This window comes from Lasioglossum baleicum, chromosome 20 (assembly GCF_051020765.1).
Source record: "Lasioglossum baleicum chromosome 20, iyLasBale1, whole genome shotgun sequence".
NCBI lineage: Eukaryota > Metazoa > Arthropoda > Insecta > Hymenoptera > Halictidae > Lasioglossum > Lasioglossum baleicum.
This window is the reverse complement of record NC_134948.1, coordinates 5506932-5524143: the sequence shown is the minus strand read 5'-3', so window position 1 is coordinate 5524143 and position 17212 is coordinate 5506932. Positions and strand designations below refer to the sequence as shown.

General features: G+C 44.8%; 1 protein-coding gene across 2 annotated transcripts in view; it reads left to right on the top strand.

Annotated features, from left to right (window-relative positions):
* Positions 1 to 5000: 5000 nt before the first annotated feature.
* Alpha-man-iib (alpha-Mannosidase class II b) overlaps positions 5001 to 17212 on the top strand; it is a 135046-nt gene continuing 122834 nt past the window's right edge. The window contains exons 1-2 of one of the 2 annotated variants that reach the window (XM_076443925.1): positions 5001 to 5316; positions 5400 to 5529. The gene's annotated coding sequence lies outside the window, so the exon portion shown is untranslated. Of the gene's footprint in view, positions 5530 to 17212 lie in introns of both variants that reach the window. The other variant, XM_076443924.1, reaches the window with a different exon arrangement.

Genomic DNA, 17212 nt, shown 5'->3' with positions numbered 1-17212 from the left:
CTTAAACATTCGGCGATGTTTTCACAGCGAAACTGCACGCTCCACTCGTAGATTTATGTTACATTGACAACCGGACCGCGAATTTTTGTATGCAAATAAATTACTATCAACCGGTGCGCTTGATGCACACTTTCGTTATCGGTCTCATTACAATGGCAAATTTCGATGAGGTACGTTGGTGGACCGGAGATGATAACATTTATAAAAATGCATGGATATTCGCGCTCCAGTAGACCAGCTTCGCATTTGTTCCGAATTCATCATAGAGCGATAAACGTTGATCTTGAGCCACATGTTGCATCCAGGATCGCTCACGAATTTACTGTAGCCTTTCCGTGCAGTCCGTCACGCCCGATCGAAGCCCGCGTTGTTATTATGGTGTTTGAAGAGGTATAAAATGCAATCCTCGTGTGCCAGAGTTCTGTAGAGCGCCAGGCGATTCGAAATTGGAGGAAACTTCGCGATTTGCCTCAGATCGCTTAGAAAGCGTGTCGAACGACCCGCCATCGAGCACCGTCGACGCCAATTACACGGAAAATCTCGCGATGCGTTCTCGAACCCGCTCGCTCGATCCACTTTCCCTTCGACGTCTCATAATTGAGTCGCTGAAAACACACACGCAAAAATAACAGTAAAAATACCGAAAAAAAGAGCAATCAGGGCGCAGAAAATAAAAGCCGCCGCCGCCGCTCGACGCCCGTGTTTACTGTGTCGAGAATTTTATTTGCCCGCGTGACTTCCGTTGTAAACGGGCTATTTATTTTACGGGGAAATATTTTTTCCCCGGTTCCGTCCGGTTCGGACGTTTAATATTCATTCGGACGAATGTTTTATTTTTCAACGGGTTGAAACACCGCCGTTTTTTTCGGGGGCGAAAAATATTTATAGAGACTGCATCTCCATCCTCCCCCCTGCTCCTCTCTCGCCCTCATCGCCCCCCGTTGCCCTGTTCATTTGCATATCGAGTTCCTTCGTTATTTATACGCGGTTCTATTAAAATACTCGCACGGCTGTTCTAGAACACATGTGATAGTAAGTTAATTTAGAAATAATTGGCGAGTAGACGCTGGACGGTGGCAGCTGATATTTCAGCCGTTCACAGGCCAAAATGATTAATACGTATCGAGCTGTTCATGGTTCACCGGCGGAGAGCCTGATCGATGCTCATTTTCATTTCGCATGAGAATCCGCAGTCTATTGATTAGGCTTGATACCACAGAGTAAAAAAACATTGTTCCATAAACATTCCGTAGTTTTTACTCTCTGGAATTAATCGATTTTGCAAATAAGAGACGATATATTTTGTTAACAATTTTCTAGATTTGTATAGACCCTCGTTGTTTCTAGAAAATAATATTCCGACTCGAACCATGTATGTAAATGCAATTTCCGCCATGTACAGAAAAAAACAATGTTGAAAAATTCGATAGAATAAATATGCATAAAACAATACAAGGGAAACAGTTCATTGAAATGAACGACTAATTAAAAAATGGCCAAATTGAAACTTACAAACTGCATCGACAACTTCGCCCGCGCGCGCGCGCGCGTTCCGCTCGACGCAACGTCCTTCAACGGTCCAACACGCAACGTTTGGCACTCGACTCAATTACGGTCTTAATGTAAACAAACGACGCGAGTAGGGGAATTCACAGACAATCCGTAAATAATTGAAACCTGTGTACGTGGAGAAACTGGTTATTCCAACACCTTCGTTTCGTTGCACATTTGTTTCGTTTCGCATGGCCTTCAGATTTCGTTCGATTTCTACAGATTTCGATTTTCTAGCCTATACGATTTTTCTGCGGGCACTGCAACGTTTCCGACTGCCCCAAAATGGTCTCTTTAACGTCTACATATAATGTCTGAGCTTTATGATTGTTTCAGATACTTACTCAACTAACAAATCATTTATTATGTGCATAATAACGTGGCGTTGTTTCACTGTAAAATAAACGCGCGAAGAGTTCGTATTTACTACGGTTTGCTTGTTGTTAGATTCGAACTGCGCAGACTCGACCGGTCCGTTCGACTCGGTGGTCGTTCCCCCTCCACTTTCTGCCGCGCCGTTCCCTTTCCAGAACCATAACCTGACCGTGAACAACAACAGACGCTAACGTATTCCGAAGAAGAAGCGTCGTCGTCGTCTGTCCGAATATTATCTCATAAATGAATTAATCATTAGTCCGATCTCGGTGCCACCGCGAAACCCTTCAATCAATCACGCGGGAGACTATTACGGCACGTCGGACAAATTTAATCTATAAACCGCAGGACCACAGTAGTCAATAGATAACCTCAAACGACAAACGCGTAGTTTCCCGAGAACATTTCCTCTCTTGGTAATAGTCGCTAACGACATTATTCTCCTGTCATATTAGACAAATGACAGTGAAAGCAGAATCGATTTTGATGGACATAGGATAGGTGCGAAGCGATTGTCGCCGAACACGCGTACAGTCGGTGAAAACAGTTCGAGAATGTCTGCCGCACTTTCACGCTTGTTTATCTGACAAAGAAATCAGGGAATTTGCTTGTAGAATTTTGTGTATGCACTTTATATCCCCGACGCCATTTCACAGATTTCTCTGTGTGTGTTCCATTTATATTTTTCATTTATTTGTACTTTCTAGCAAAAAGACGTAACAATGTTATCATTTTTTCCAGTACATATCTGTTCAGTGTTTGTTATACGTTCAAAATCTGTGTTGCTACACTGTTATTTTCAAATGAGAACAGATAATCGATCTGGATCTGTTACCTGCTTCCGGTACTCGGATCCTTCCGTCAGTAACTGTACAGCTCAATTGACGGTGTAATCCGAATGAATATTGACAGCTATTGACGTAGTCACTTCCGGTTATTGCCATCTTGGAAATCTACGTCAAGAGATAGCTGGAGACAGCTCTGGAAACACATGGAAATAGAAGATATGGTAGGTACATACCGGTGATTTTCGTAGTTAAATCATTTCAAAAAGAACAATAACGCTATACGATTATTAGGGACGCTTCCAATCGCGCTAGACAAAGTTTAAACAATGAAAATGATCGAATAGGTTTCCGCGAGTTTTAACAGGTCGAACGATTTCGAAAATTGTTCAGCGTTAGCAATTGTACAAGAAACTGTTGTCCGCACTTTCTCGTATTACTTACAATTAGTGCACGCGGTACAAGGTTGCAAAACTGACAATTTACAATCTAATAAAATCGATTTCTTAGTCCGCTTTCACCGGTTTACCGATCGTTTACGCTTTTTGCTTAGTCTACTTTTTTGCAGAGTACTTCAATTATTTTATTATAGTTTAGAATGTTCGGAGGAATTATGTATTTATGTATATGAATTTTTTTAAAAGAACCTTTACGGTTTATGTGGGTACCGTAAAAACGTTTACAATCGAAGGATCGAGAGGTTTAATTATTTAACCCTGCCGTCTTCCTCGGGTCTATACGACCCGAGATGAAGTTTACGTTATCATAAATACTGCATATACTTTTGAATATTGTGGTTCATCATTATACAGATACATGGATACCCGATAATCAAATATAGCGGAGAATGTTTACAAAGTGTCACACTTTCCCATCGGGTCACTGTGACGCAAAGGGATACGAAAATGCAGTGTAAGTGAGGAGGACAGCAGGGTTAACAAGTGTGGGATTAAAATTAATCAACGACGAGTATACGCGTCGAACGCAGGGCAAGTGGTCGTATTATAAATTTTACGAAAAACGAGGAAGACATTTTTATTTGATAAAAAATTAACAATTCATTCTTGAAAAGGTTATTACTATTGCATCGCAATAGAGATTTGGATTGACGTGAATACACGTCGAAAACAGTTAACTGGTTAAATCGAACAATTATAAAAATGTGTAGAGATGCGCCCTTTGTTTAGTTTAGTTTAGTTTATTCTTTACCCCACATTGCGCAGAGATGGCGTTGGAGAACCGGAGTTCTATTTGCCCAAAGCAAACCCGTCTTTCGTATTACTATTCTATTTTCTGTTTTGTACTTTTCAACAAAATGTCTCTTGCTCCCTATTTCTCTTATCCACTAGTCAGTCAGTGACTATTTCTATTTTGCATATTGTTATTGCACTTATCAGCAATAGAGTATCAACCTTATCGTATATATTTTTTTTTTCCTCTTTTTTTTCCATAGGTTAAGTGATATTGGGGTAGATCAGTCTTATGTATAAATAGACTTAGAATCTAAAACTTGGTACTTAATATTTAATCCTTTCGTCTTAAATTTAATTTGTACTTTGTATCTCGAAGAGCACCTTCTAATTGCACCTTTTATTTGGTTGTGATATGTTTAAATAGATTTATCAATTTGTAACAAGAAGGCTGCTATTGACCTCAGGATGGTAACATCTTTTTTACCCAATATTTTGGATACTTCCTCTTCTAGATCTATATCTTTTCTAGCGAAAAGTCTTAATAGTTTTCCTCTTTTCCTTTCGTAAATTGGACAATTCCAAATGATGTGATCTATATCCTCCATTTCGTGACCGCATTCGCATTGTGTGTGATTGATATAATTTTTTCTATAAAGTGATGCTGCTAAATTCTAGTGGTTAGATCTAATTCTACTTAGCATGTTTACGGAGCGTCTTCCTATGTTTTTTATGGCTTCGAACCATGGTTTTCTTTTGCCAATATTGTTGTCAGAGGTATCAAAGTATCTTGTCCCCTTATATAATCCTTCACTTTTGTGTTTCTGATCGGATTTTTGCCACCTACTGTCTATGATATGATTAATTACATCGTTTGCTGGTATTTTAATGTCCTCATCCTGTTCATAATTTGTTCAGATGCGCCCTTGAGGGGGGCCGAGAGCGTCGCGCGTAGTCACGGCCCTGCGCGAACCATCCCTCTCGTTTCCCCCACCACAGGTTCCCGGCAGCGGCGCCTACCTCGCGTCTCAGTCTTGCGCATGCGTTTCCTTGTGATCCTCTCTCTGTTCCACGGTGTTCCCCCACTTCGGCGCTAGGCGATGCGCGGGTGAACGCGGCCGGTACGACAGTCCTTCCGCGGATTGCGGATATTGTGTCGCGAAGGCTCGTGTGTCTACGGTGTCCTTTATCTTCGTCTGCTTCGAAGAAGGATTCGAAGCGTCCCCGGGTTCGGTGTCCGAGTGCAGTTAACCTGTCGACGGTTCTCAGGATCGTGCGTCGTCCTCGACAGGATTGTACTCGTCGTTCTCAGGGTCGTTTCCGTGCAGTGGTGCGCCAGTGCTCCCCTGTCCGCTTCTCGAGGCAGCGCTCCTTGCTGCTGCCGGACTTCGACACCGTACCGGTTTGTTTGCAAGGTTAGGTTCCGGCCGCGTCTCTCTCGCCGCGTGCAACCCGCGACAGACTCTAATCGGACGTGTGCTCTCCCTTCTGCATACAGTGACTACTCGACACCACCGACGACCTGTTTGTGTGTGTTCAACCCTGATAGGATACTCGACGACACCAGCCGAGGATGACACGCCTGGAGAAGCTGCACCAGGACCACAACCACGCCTGAGTCCCTCTCGGTGAGTACAGTGAACCTTGAATTTCAAATTTCAGTGGGGACGCCCCTCGTGGAAAACGCGTCGTGACCCGTACACTGTACCCTGCGATTTCGCCTGAGAAAAATTTGCTTTGTTCTCCGAAAATTGATCCTCGGCAATACCTTCGCATTGTTTGCTTCTGGCTTGGGAATACAGTGGACCCCGTATAACGCGACTGGAAAACTTTCCAACACGTCACTTTATCAAAATAAGTTTTTGGCCATTTTATTTTTTCGATAATTGATAATCGTGAATTGAAAATATAGTAGATAAGTCGTACGTGTAATGTTAAAAGACCGTGCAGACGTATTTCGTGTGGCCGTGGATGCACCAGGCTGACGGTTTATTTATATACAAATTGATAATAGACTGACAGTAGCCGGGAGATTATTCGGTGTAAATACGTGTTCGATGTGTTTTTATTTTTGCCAAGCCAGAACTGCATTTTGAGGCAGCGTGGGTTCTCAATCTGTCCTCGTTCACTGGTTGTTTGTTTGTTTTCTTTCCGAGGTAGGCTCGGCCAAGAGAGCCAGGAACAGATGCTCCCCGGTACGTTTCTTAGTATCTGCGCCGACCCGACGGGAGGTCCTTTGTCAGGCTCGTTGGCAGTGCACGGTGGTTTAACGAGCGAATCTAGCCGAGCAAAATTCTTTTTATTTCTACCTGTTCATAATCATTTTTCACAAGTTAGATAAACGAATTCCACGTAAGCAAATCAATCTTCCAAGCTTACCAATTTTTTCTTAAAATCTCTTTATCAAAGCATAATAATTAAATATTACAAATGCCTTGTTTTCGAAGTCTAGGTCGGCTAGCGCCGCATTTTAAACCCAGCGTCGACAGCCACTCGATGCCCTGCTCAGCTCGCATCGCCTTGGAACTTGGAACGTTGATTGCAACGGTTGCCCGTTTACGCGATTCGGAATTCCTATCGCGTTTCGAGAGTAGTACTAATGCTAGATCGCGGATCCTAGTTTTCGTTAAGACAATCAACGTTCCACGGTGTAGGTACTTCCAACGCGAATACAAATAACCGTGAATAATCGAGAAGCCGGGGATCGTCTGAATCCAGCAGACTCGGTCCTGATAGTTAGACCGTGGATTTTATGCTTTTATACTCGTTTCTCTAATTGTGGACGTCGGTAACAATTCAATGAATTTTAACCAGCTTTCTACTTAATTCCGAGCATAATAGAGTAGGAATTAGTATTTGCATATGGATCTGTGATTAATTAGCCATAGTTGCCATATAATTATCTCAGCTACTGAAATAATTGGATTTCTTTGTCCTGAATAACTTCTTCCAAGAAAGAAAATTATGAAAGGGGATAGAGTGGATCGTATTATTTTTCGGTGGGCTCTAGAATTTTTCTAAAGGCTCCACTATTTTTCGGGGCAGCGGGATACAATAGAATTTTAATTGAAGAAAGATAGAAGGGTGCTGAATTCAACTTGGATCTAATAGACTGGTGTGCAGGATGTAGTCAGCGTTGGTCAACCCCCAGCTAGCTAGTATAGCAAGCGTTGATAAGAATGGCCGGGCGGAAACCGGTTCTAAAGAAGTTGGGTCGTCGAATCGGTGACAAAAGGGCCAGGAAGTTCATCTCCGGTCCAACAGAGGAAACGCGTAACGAAGTCAATCATCTTTGCTTGCTCGCTCGCTCTCGCCCCTCTTGGACTCGGTATTAATTAACTTTTCTGACAAGTTATTAGCGCGACGAGATCAAAGGGGCGGCGCGCACCGTATTCCTCTCGTCCGTTCATTTTTTCCCCTTTCTTTCTTTCTTTCTTCCTTCTCGTCCGTTTTTCTTTCCGACCAACGCAACGGAGCTAGATCGCCGAACCGTTACCGCGTGTAATTAAGACGACCATCGCGTGCCACGGTATCCCCCCCCCCTTAATTACCTTGTTTACAAAACTGCGTCGTGGAACGTGTCACGAAAGAGACCAAGCCCGGAAGCTGGCTATTAAACACTGCCTGCCATCGCCGCGCGCGGAATCGCTGATCCGTTTAGAGTTTAGATGAAAAAATTCGGTTTCCGTTCGAACAGGAATGTGCCGAGACGAACCCGACTCTTCGGCAGGTAACGGTCCAAGAAGTCCTTTTGTCCCAGGCTCTTTTGTTGATGATTTCCCTCCCACACGCCGCGCCGGGCCGTTTCGGTTTTTCGGGCATCTGTTCGGGTTTGCTAAATGGGTTCCTGGACTTCACGACTTCTCTGCAGGCACTGCCATATTTCTTTGGGCAATTCTAAAATTTTTCTATGGTCCCGCAATTCTTTCTGTGGATTCTAGAATTTGTCTATAGGTGCTAAAATTTTTTGGAAGACCTTCGAATTGTTGCAGAGGCCCTACAATTCTTTCTGTCGACCCTACTGTTTTTCTATAGACTAGAATTTTGATGTGGACTCTAGAATTTTTCTGTGGACTCTAGAATTCTTCTGTGGACTCTAGAATTTTTCTGTGGACTCTAGAATTTTCCTGCGGACTCTAGAATTTTTCTGTGGACTCTAGAATTCTTCTGTAGACTCTAGAATTTTTCTGTGGACTCTAGAATTTTTCTGTGGACTCCAGAATTTTTCTGTGGACTCTAGAATTCTTCTGTGGACTCTAGAATTCTTCTGTGGACTCTAGAATTTTTCTGTGGACTCTAGAATTTTCCTGCGGACTCTAGAATTTTTCTGTGGATTCTTGAATTTTTCTGTGGACTCTAGAATTTTTCTGTGGACTCTAGAATTTTTCTGTGGACTCTAGAATTTTTCTGTGGACTCTAGAATTTTCCTGCGGACTCTAGAATTTTTCTGTGGACTCTAGAATTCTTCTTTGGATTCTAGAATTCTTCAGAGGACTCCAGAATTTCTCCATGACCTCTACAGTCTTTCTGTGGGCTCTACAATTCCCCTGCGTGCTCTGTACACATCCTGAAACTTCGTCTAGATCCCTTCTTCCCGGCTCCGGCCCCCGTCGAATTTCTCTCGCTGCATTCGACAAAAGAGTACGGTTACTCTCGGATCCATTGTGGTCTCGGTCTCGCAAACACCTGTCCCCTGGTTCCGAGGTGTCCCATGGCATGAAACAGGGTCCGAGGGACTCGAACTTGTCGAGAGGAGAGAGAGAGAGAGAGTTGCGCAATAGTTCGGTCCAGTCGTCGACGGCCAGCGGAAAGTTCCAGAGGAAAAGAGGAGGTAAGTTTGTCTGGAGTATCCTTCGTTTCGTGACCGTAGCTGCTGATGCCATTTGTTTTGGAACTGGCGAGAAGGCACCACGTGGCTTTGTATCTCGCGCGCGCGGTTTAGAAACCGGATTCCTCGTCTGTGTCGAAGAGAAAGAGAACCGGAGGGACTGGTCGCCAGACGAGAGAGAAAGGATCTCGTCCGGGGATCGAGATCGAGATCGAGATCGTGGTCGTCTTTGGCGGGGCCATTTTTCTGACCTCGTTCCACGGCTCTCTGCCCCTTCTCTTTCTTTGTCCGACTCTGTATTTTCCGCAAAATAATGCACGATGAATACACTCCGGGACAAAAAGATAGCACATTTTAAAATTAACGTAATATTTATTTATTTAACATTACAACCAAGGTTTTATTTTTACGCATTCTTGCAAAATATCGATATAAACAGACACAAATGAAATTGAATTGAATTTCGCCAGCGTATACAATTTTATTTAAAAAAAAAAGAATTTTCAAGGAAATATGGTGTGACAAAATGATAGCACATTTAACTGAAAATTATGTATAACAGTACATCAACGAATGATAATTAATGCTTAATATTTTGTGGCCCCTCCTTTACATTTAATAACAGCCATCATTCCCTTTGGCAAAGATTCATAGAGTTTTTTAATGGTTTTTTGCTCTAATTGCTCCCACTCATCTTGAATACATTTTTTTAATTCGGCAATATCTCCAAATTGTCTGCCATTTCTATATACAGCTCGGGCAAGATTTCCCCAACAATTTTCAATAATGTTCAGGTCGGGTGATCTTGCTGGCGAATCTAAAACGCGAATTTTTTCTCGAGAAAAGTACTCTTTTACTACTTTTGCTGTGTGTACTGCGGCATTATCCTGCTGAAAAGTATACTTCTCTCCAGCAAGTCGTAGACGCAGTCATAAAAAAATAATGTCGGTATGCGATCACTGTCCATGCAGAACGCTGACTATTGAACAGCATTTTGCTCGTCGCGGTCCTTCCTGGCGATTAGGCACACGTTCCTCGAAGAAGATTCCCCGGTGGCCTAATCAGTCAGGCTGCAAGAGGCCCGCGATACCGAACGCATTGCATTACCTCGTCGCCTATCGATTCTCGACCGGGGAGGAGCTATCAGCTTTCGTTGCTATGCGATATCTCGACGATATCCGCGGGAAGTGAGAGAGAAAGAGAGACAGAAGCACAAAGAAAAGAAGAATAGAAAGAGAGAAATGGTGATGGGGGGAGAGTATCGGCGACGGATAGGAAGAACCATTTTTCTCGTAGACTGGTCGGCGAAACCGCGAGTGCGACGCGCCCTCGGTTATCTGTCGCGCGTCAGCCACCGGGAGAATTTATTTTACGGTCCGCCGATAACCAGACTCCCCCGTCGACGACTGTCTGGAGCCTGGTCAACCTCCCCGGACAGAGAGAAACAGAAAGAGAGAGAGAGAGGGGAGAGAAAGTAATCGTCGCCGGGAAATCGAATTTTCAAGCCAGTCGGGAAAAACATCCGAGTTTCCTGGTCGCAACCGGCCGCTGCTTCGAATCACGATCCACTTCGGCAAGGACGACAGGGTTTAATCGACCTTCGGCATCCAATCGAGACCGAGGAATGTTTAAGAGGTCCATCCGTCGTTCCATACGGTTTCGAGAGAATTTTTCAGAGGACTCGTTTCGGAGACTTTACTCTGCTCAACAAAATTATTGGGCTATGTTCTAGGAAAAATTGATCCGAATGTGATGAGGAGTTTGGGATTAAACCGTACCAGGACACAAAGGGCGATTGTCTTTATCGATTATACTAAGGAAATCTGTCGATATCACTATGAAGAATGGTTGGCAGAAGGCAACAGCGATCAAGCAAGCAAGATAAGAACGGAGTCCGCGCACGTCCCGTCTCTCTGAAAGCGTATACGTCGTGCGGTAATCCAATTTAATGAACCGCCTCTGTGTGCGTGTAATTATCTATTCACGGTCGGCCCGTTCCCGCAACGTCCGCCTAATTGCCTAATAACCGCCGATGGAAAAAACGTTCGGAGTCCTCGAGACACAACCGAGAGACGAACACGGCACAGCAAACGCGCGTGTAATCCGATCACACATTAATAATCGCGATCAAACCGGCGGCAGGAACCGATGTCGATTCGATCGCGAGTGTACTTTCAATAATTGTCAATCACAATTCGCCGGGAACAAACTCGATCGTCGATACCGTTGTTGTTTACGCGATCGTCGACTGCCAAGTACTTACCATTTAGCGATCGAGTGTCTTCTATACATATTTTATTTCAATCGAACTCTTGCGCGCGCTCGCGCCTCCGCCCGTAACTCGGTTTTCGGATGGTGATCGTGAGAATTATTTGAAACACCGTTTCATCTGGTTCGAATGGGCAAGATAAGGAACAAGAGAGCTCGGAGGTGGGCGCATTAAACAATCGCACGAACAACACCTATTGAAAGAGCGGGAGGCTACGTGCGCTCATCTACCGTTTTGTTGCGCAACCCGTCCCGATGCCCGGCTAATTAGATGACTAGCTGAAAACTTAGTTAACCATGTAAGTGGGCGAGCATCGGGCCGGCCCTGTTAAAAACTACCAATCAGACGTAAGCCAATTATGATCACGTAAATTGGCTCGGTAAGTTCCGCTCGTAAACAACAAGCTGTTCCAAGAAATTGTTGATGCGCCACAGTAATGTGGAAAACATTGTACAAGCCCGAGAGAGTCCATATGATATAAAATATGAATACATACGTGGTTTTCAACTTCCCGGAACTATTCGAGGAACAAGGAAGTTTCTACATTTGGCTTCTCCGTTTTCCTACTCGCAAATACTAAACAATTTACTCATTGTCGCAAGATAAGAGTTCATAGTATGGCTTAGAAAAGAGATGATAGTAGTGGATATGATAACTAGATAAGAGATAATAGTTCGGCTTAGAATATTCACTATTCACTGTAGGAATAAATGATGGTACAACTAGGAAAATAACGCTAACTGATATGAGAACACCAGGGAGATTTGTTTGCTACCAAGCCCACCGCGGATTCGAAGATTGATCATTCCCCTTTAGTCGTTGCATATTGTATCGGATCTATTGTCGATCTAGGCGTGACCGGGATTTTTTCTGCGGTATCGGCGGGAATTCCTGGTTGTTAGGAAGCCGAGACGGATAGCCGTAATCCGGGAAATAAACTGGCGCCGCGGTCAGCCTAGCGTTCCGCAGATTTATTCTTGCGGAGGCGTTCGGGAACGGTCTCGCGGATTCTTATCCGATTCCTGGTTTCCTCGGTGTCCCGGTGCCGATTACAGGGGACACCTCGAGGCAATCTCGGGCCCGGCTTCGAAACAGTGTGCTGGGGGAGCCGGTTTTTCGAAATAAAAGAACCCGGGAGCCGCGCGACGGTTTATGGCCGCGTATAAATCGCCGCAGCGGCTTCTGTTCTCTCTCTCTCTCTCGCGCGCGCCATTGGCCTCGCGATTTCGGGAAATAATTTTCGGGGAAAGGAACGTGAGCTTCGATCCCGAACACGGCCGTTCCGAAATATCGCTGACGATTCCATCGCGCCAACCCGAAACGCTTAGGTCACTACTCTCCCGACTCTTGTGGATATCGGAGTCGGACGCCGTGAAAGCGACTTCTCGTCCCGGCGACGACGACGACGACCGCTTTTGAGGCGTTGTCTCGAAACCGCGTGGGAAATTGCGCGTTCTATCGAGGCCAGGCGCGCGTTTCCAGGCCGCTCGGGACCCCGAAAGGAATTCCTTACGTCGTTGAATATTTATCGTCCCCCGCCCCGGTGAAATTTAATTAAAATCTGGCCGAGCCCGCCGCGCCGTCTCTCGTCTCGCTCGGATCCGCGCCATTCAACCAAGAAATTTTATTGTGGATCCGATGCCGATCGTAATTAGGCTCGCCAGCGGCTTTGCACTCGACTGACCCCCTCTGAGGTACCACTACAAATGACTATAATATATTTCAACGCAGTTCCTGCATCATTAAACTTTTTGTCTCTTACTTCGGTAACTGACAATTGTATAAGTTGTGCGAACTACAGAGAATTCACCCGTCTAAAAATAACCGAACGCAACGCTGGCCAAGTTGTGTCCCTCGTTCGAGAGAGTGCCCGTGTCGATCGGGCGAGATTGTAGTTGTCTGTGCCCTTCGTTTCCCCCGGATAAATCGTTTTCCTTTCTCCGCGGTTTGCGAAGGACACGGCCGGTAATCGTTCGTTAACGATCCGAATTCTTTCGGCCGGGATCGTTCTCGGCGTGTCCGAGGCCGTTTGAGCGTGTAAACGCGTACGTTCTGGACGGTTTGACGAAGCCAACGACCTACACCGCGCGCCGTATATGGCTCTCCCGAGGCTCTCGTTCGGGCTTCTTTCATCGCGTTCCTCTCCTCAAGCGTGTAACCGCTTATTAGGAGATCCTTCCTCTTTCCTCCGACCTCGAGGTTCGTCCCTCCAAGCCGAGAGAAAACCGTCAACCTTCTCGCCAACCTAGGAAAAATGAGAATCTCTTGGTGATCCACCGGTGAAATCGGTTTTCCCGCGACAACGTCCGAAAGGCTCCCCTTATACGCGAGACTTCCGTCGTACTACGAATATAACCGCAGTTTGACGAGGCTAAAAAAATACTAGAGCAGTGATTCTTAAGGATGTTCTGGAGGTATATATGAAAACGCAAGAAAATTTTTGAAAATTTGACAAGATATAATTCTTACTAAATTAATGCAATCACAAATGTTTGGGTTCGATTCACTGCACCGTTTAAGGATTATAGCAACTTAAAGTTTGCAGATATTAACACGTCTTCTTATGGAGAATTCATAAAATTCCACTGGAAACCCTACTTAAACCTTGAAAAAACGCAACTAGAAACTCCAGTTTTTTAAAAAAATATTTAGTAAAAATTATGTAATTAATTATGTTCAAAATTTATTCGGATTCACTAAACATTTACAGAGCAAAAAAGTTATAAACTGTTACAAAACGTCAAATTTATCGTGTTGTCCACTGAATGTAGCTACAGAGGATACAGTATTCGCGAAAGTTTAATGCAAAATATACGCATGAATGGCTTTCATTGCCATGTATTGATGGATTACGAATTTCTTGTACTTTTGTCTCCCATTTTACCTCCAGAACATCCTTAAACTGTGGTCCGCGAAACAATTTGTCCGCGAACAATATTGACATTTTTGGTGTGGGTGCCGAATATGGCACTGGGTGTCCTATTACAACTGGTACTTTTTTGGTCGAAAAAGAGCATTCTGAAGTAATCAAAAAATGACAGCAACAAAAAGTGGTTAATATTTGGGCGTTTTACCCTACTTACCCGGAACGAAAATTTTAATAAAACGCTATTTTCACTGCACTGTGGTCATCCGTCGGTCTTACTGGATGTACCAGCGTTGTTAACAGTCATATGTGGAACTCTGCTATGAAAACGTTGCTTTGAAATATAAATAAGAAGCAATATATAAAATGATTTCCTATACCATGAATTCTTAATATTTGCCGTTCAAATAAAAAATGCCAATAACTACTGCAGTGCCAGCAATAGTACAGTTCACCCTAGCGCTGAAATCGCATGTGAAAATCTCTTTCTCATCTACTTTCGCTCGTCCACATTTTACTGGACCGTGCCGAGTCTTGGACTCCAGACAGTTTCTACCTACCGCGGTACATATTATATTCGATTTTCCTGTAACCGCGAACGCGAAACGGCGTAGGTACGCCTCGTGGAAACTCGAGTCGGTCTCTCGCCTCTCGCGTTCTCGAGTTGTCCTCCTCGAGGCGGCGGACGTGTCTTCTTTCGGTCTCGAGTTTTCGCGCGGAAACGGGATATCGTCCGTGCGTCGCATTCGGTGCTGCGTCTAAAAACCGATTCCCCATTAGCCGGTGTGCCTGCTGGTGAGTTATCCAGAAAGCGAGGCAGAGATTCTCCGTATAAGACGATTAAGACGTCGCGTTTTCCCGAGGAGATATTTCCGAGAGCGAGATAATATTCGATTACCTTGTTGGGTCTCTCAATTTCTAATCTTCATATTTTCTCATCTGGAAGAGACCTCGTCTGGAATTTTTTCCTAGTTTGGTACGAAAGAGATTGTCAAATGCGGTTTTCAGGATTGTATTACGCGAGGTTCTACCTGTGTTCTAATATTTTTTTTTAGCGTCTAATAACGCGATTCTCTCGCAATAACATATGAAAAATGCGAGATGGAAGGCGCAGCAAAGGAGGAGGGTCCAGCTCACTCTCTCTTTCTCGTTGAAAGCTTGGTGGTTAGAACGCCCTTTAGAATTTTTGACAGTGCCCCGCCTCGGCTCGGCTCGTCCATTATTCCCCGTAACGCGTTACTTTAACGTTAAAGCGGGCCGTTCATTATATTAATTACGCACGAAACGCGCGCGTCAGCGGGGCGCTCGTTAACCCTGCCGCGTGCTCATTTGATAATACGGAATCGCGATACCAGGCAGCCGGAGGAACAAAAATACGAGAAAGAGACAGAGAGGCGGAGACAAAACGGGGACGAGATGTGAAGGAGCAGTGAAAAGGACGAGAGGACCCCGGGCTTATCTTTTTCCCGAGTGCCATTAGCCGAGCGCCGTTCGAGCAAGAGATCGCTCGTGGAAACGCGGAATCCTTTATTTCGCGAACCTTTCCAATTACCCGACACCATCCAGCCGATTATTTCGTACGTTTCTAGCACGTTCGTGTCTAATTCCTGCGATTCCATTATACGACCAATCTACGGTCCAAAGAAAGCTGGAAAAATGAAACCAGAAATGCACAGGTCCTTTGTCGTGCTGAAAATCTATCCGCAATTTCAGCAGCCCCAAAAAATTCTAAAATATAGGTCGAACCTTGTCCAATTCAACGCCGAAAATCGCATTTGAAAATCTCTCTCGTATCTTCCACAAAAAAAATCCGCAAAAAGTCCCTGCAGCGAGCTGGTCCGAAATACGAAGATTACGGCGCCGCTTCGGGTGGAGAAAAGTGGAATAAAATGAAATGCGATGAATAACGACGGAATGTCAGGTAGCAGAGAGTTTATGGATGATTCTGATTAAGAGTTCCCAGCGGCTGCGATCCGATAGTGGTCCTGTAGACCTTGTGCGAGCGATCGAAGGAGAGTCAGACTCGACGAGACGCGAGAAAACGATTCTTCGGCAGAGCTGGGGTCGATAACGAGGGTTGCTGATAACTGTTCCTGGTGTTGGGGTTGTAGACGGACAGGATCAGCGTCTCCTCCCTCGGGATCCAGTTCTTGGACTCGGTTTTTACGAGGTTTTGCGTGGGAGATCGGGGAAATCCGGCGATTGTTGGCGGAAAATGCGATGGTTTCACGAGAGTATCCTCCTCGACCGGGAGGGCAACGAAGGCGAAGAAGGGGTGGGACAGGAGAGAGAGGAGTGGGCGGAGATATAACGGGGTTGCGGAGGAGAGGGCTCGCATTAAAATTCAAATATCACAGCCGAGGAAGAGCCCTCGCTTTGAGGTCCGTGGAGCACGCCGGGCCAATATGAATACATTACAACGTGTTTGCATCCCAGCCCCGGGCCGGTAATGCCTTCTATTAGAATCATGCTGGCGCATTTTAATACGGGCGAAAAGGGGGACGCCACGGGGCGGGGCGGGAGCGCTCGAGGGGGCGGGGCCAGTGAACCGTGAACCGTGAATCGTGGATCCGTGAACCCCGCCGCTCCTGCCACCTCGCTAGAGAGAGAAAGACACACCCCGGGCTTTTCTCGCGTTGCAAATTACCGGCTTGTTCTTGCCAAATATCGACGACAGCCGCCGCCGACTCTGCCAGGATTCCTACGAAAACGGACGCTTTGGCGAGACTGTGGCGCCATTTCGAACACGTTAACCCTTCACGATCCAACGTGTTCCCTCGCTTTTATTTCGGAACTTTGTATAAAGTGATACAGTTCTATTCCATAGCTCTGCTGGTTAACCCATTTTATTATTAACTAAACTCCCTGTTATCCGGTCACCGCAGTCGTTGTGGATTGTCGCTTTAATAAAAAATTTATATATAACCATATCATATTTTATTATATCACATCTATATATTTCTTATTTCATTTAAATTGGATTCCAGAAGTGTTATTTATGAATTTATTGTCATCTATTGTCATGGCTCGAAAGTTACCTCACAAACCGTTTTCAAATTGTGCGTATACGCAGTTGCCTATCATCTCCGATACATGTTCTATCAGGTGTACCTCAAGGCTCCCACCTCGGTCCGCTACTATTTATAATTTTCATCAATGATTTCACTACTATTTTTCAATATTGTAAGATCGATTTAAATATTCGCAGACGATTTAAAAATCTTCTGCAGCATCTCGTCCTACAATGATGCTTCCAGATTACAAGCAGACCTAGATCGTTTTAGTGAGTGGTGTTGCAAGAATGGTATGGAACTCAATATTGAAAAATGCCATGTTATGCGGTCTTCC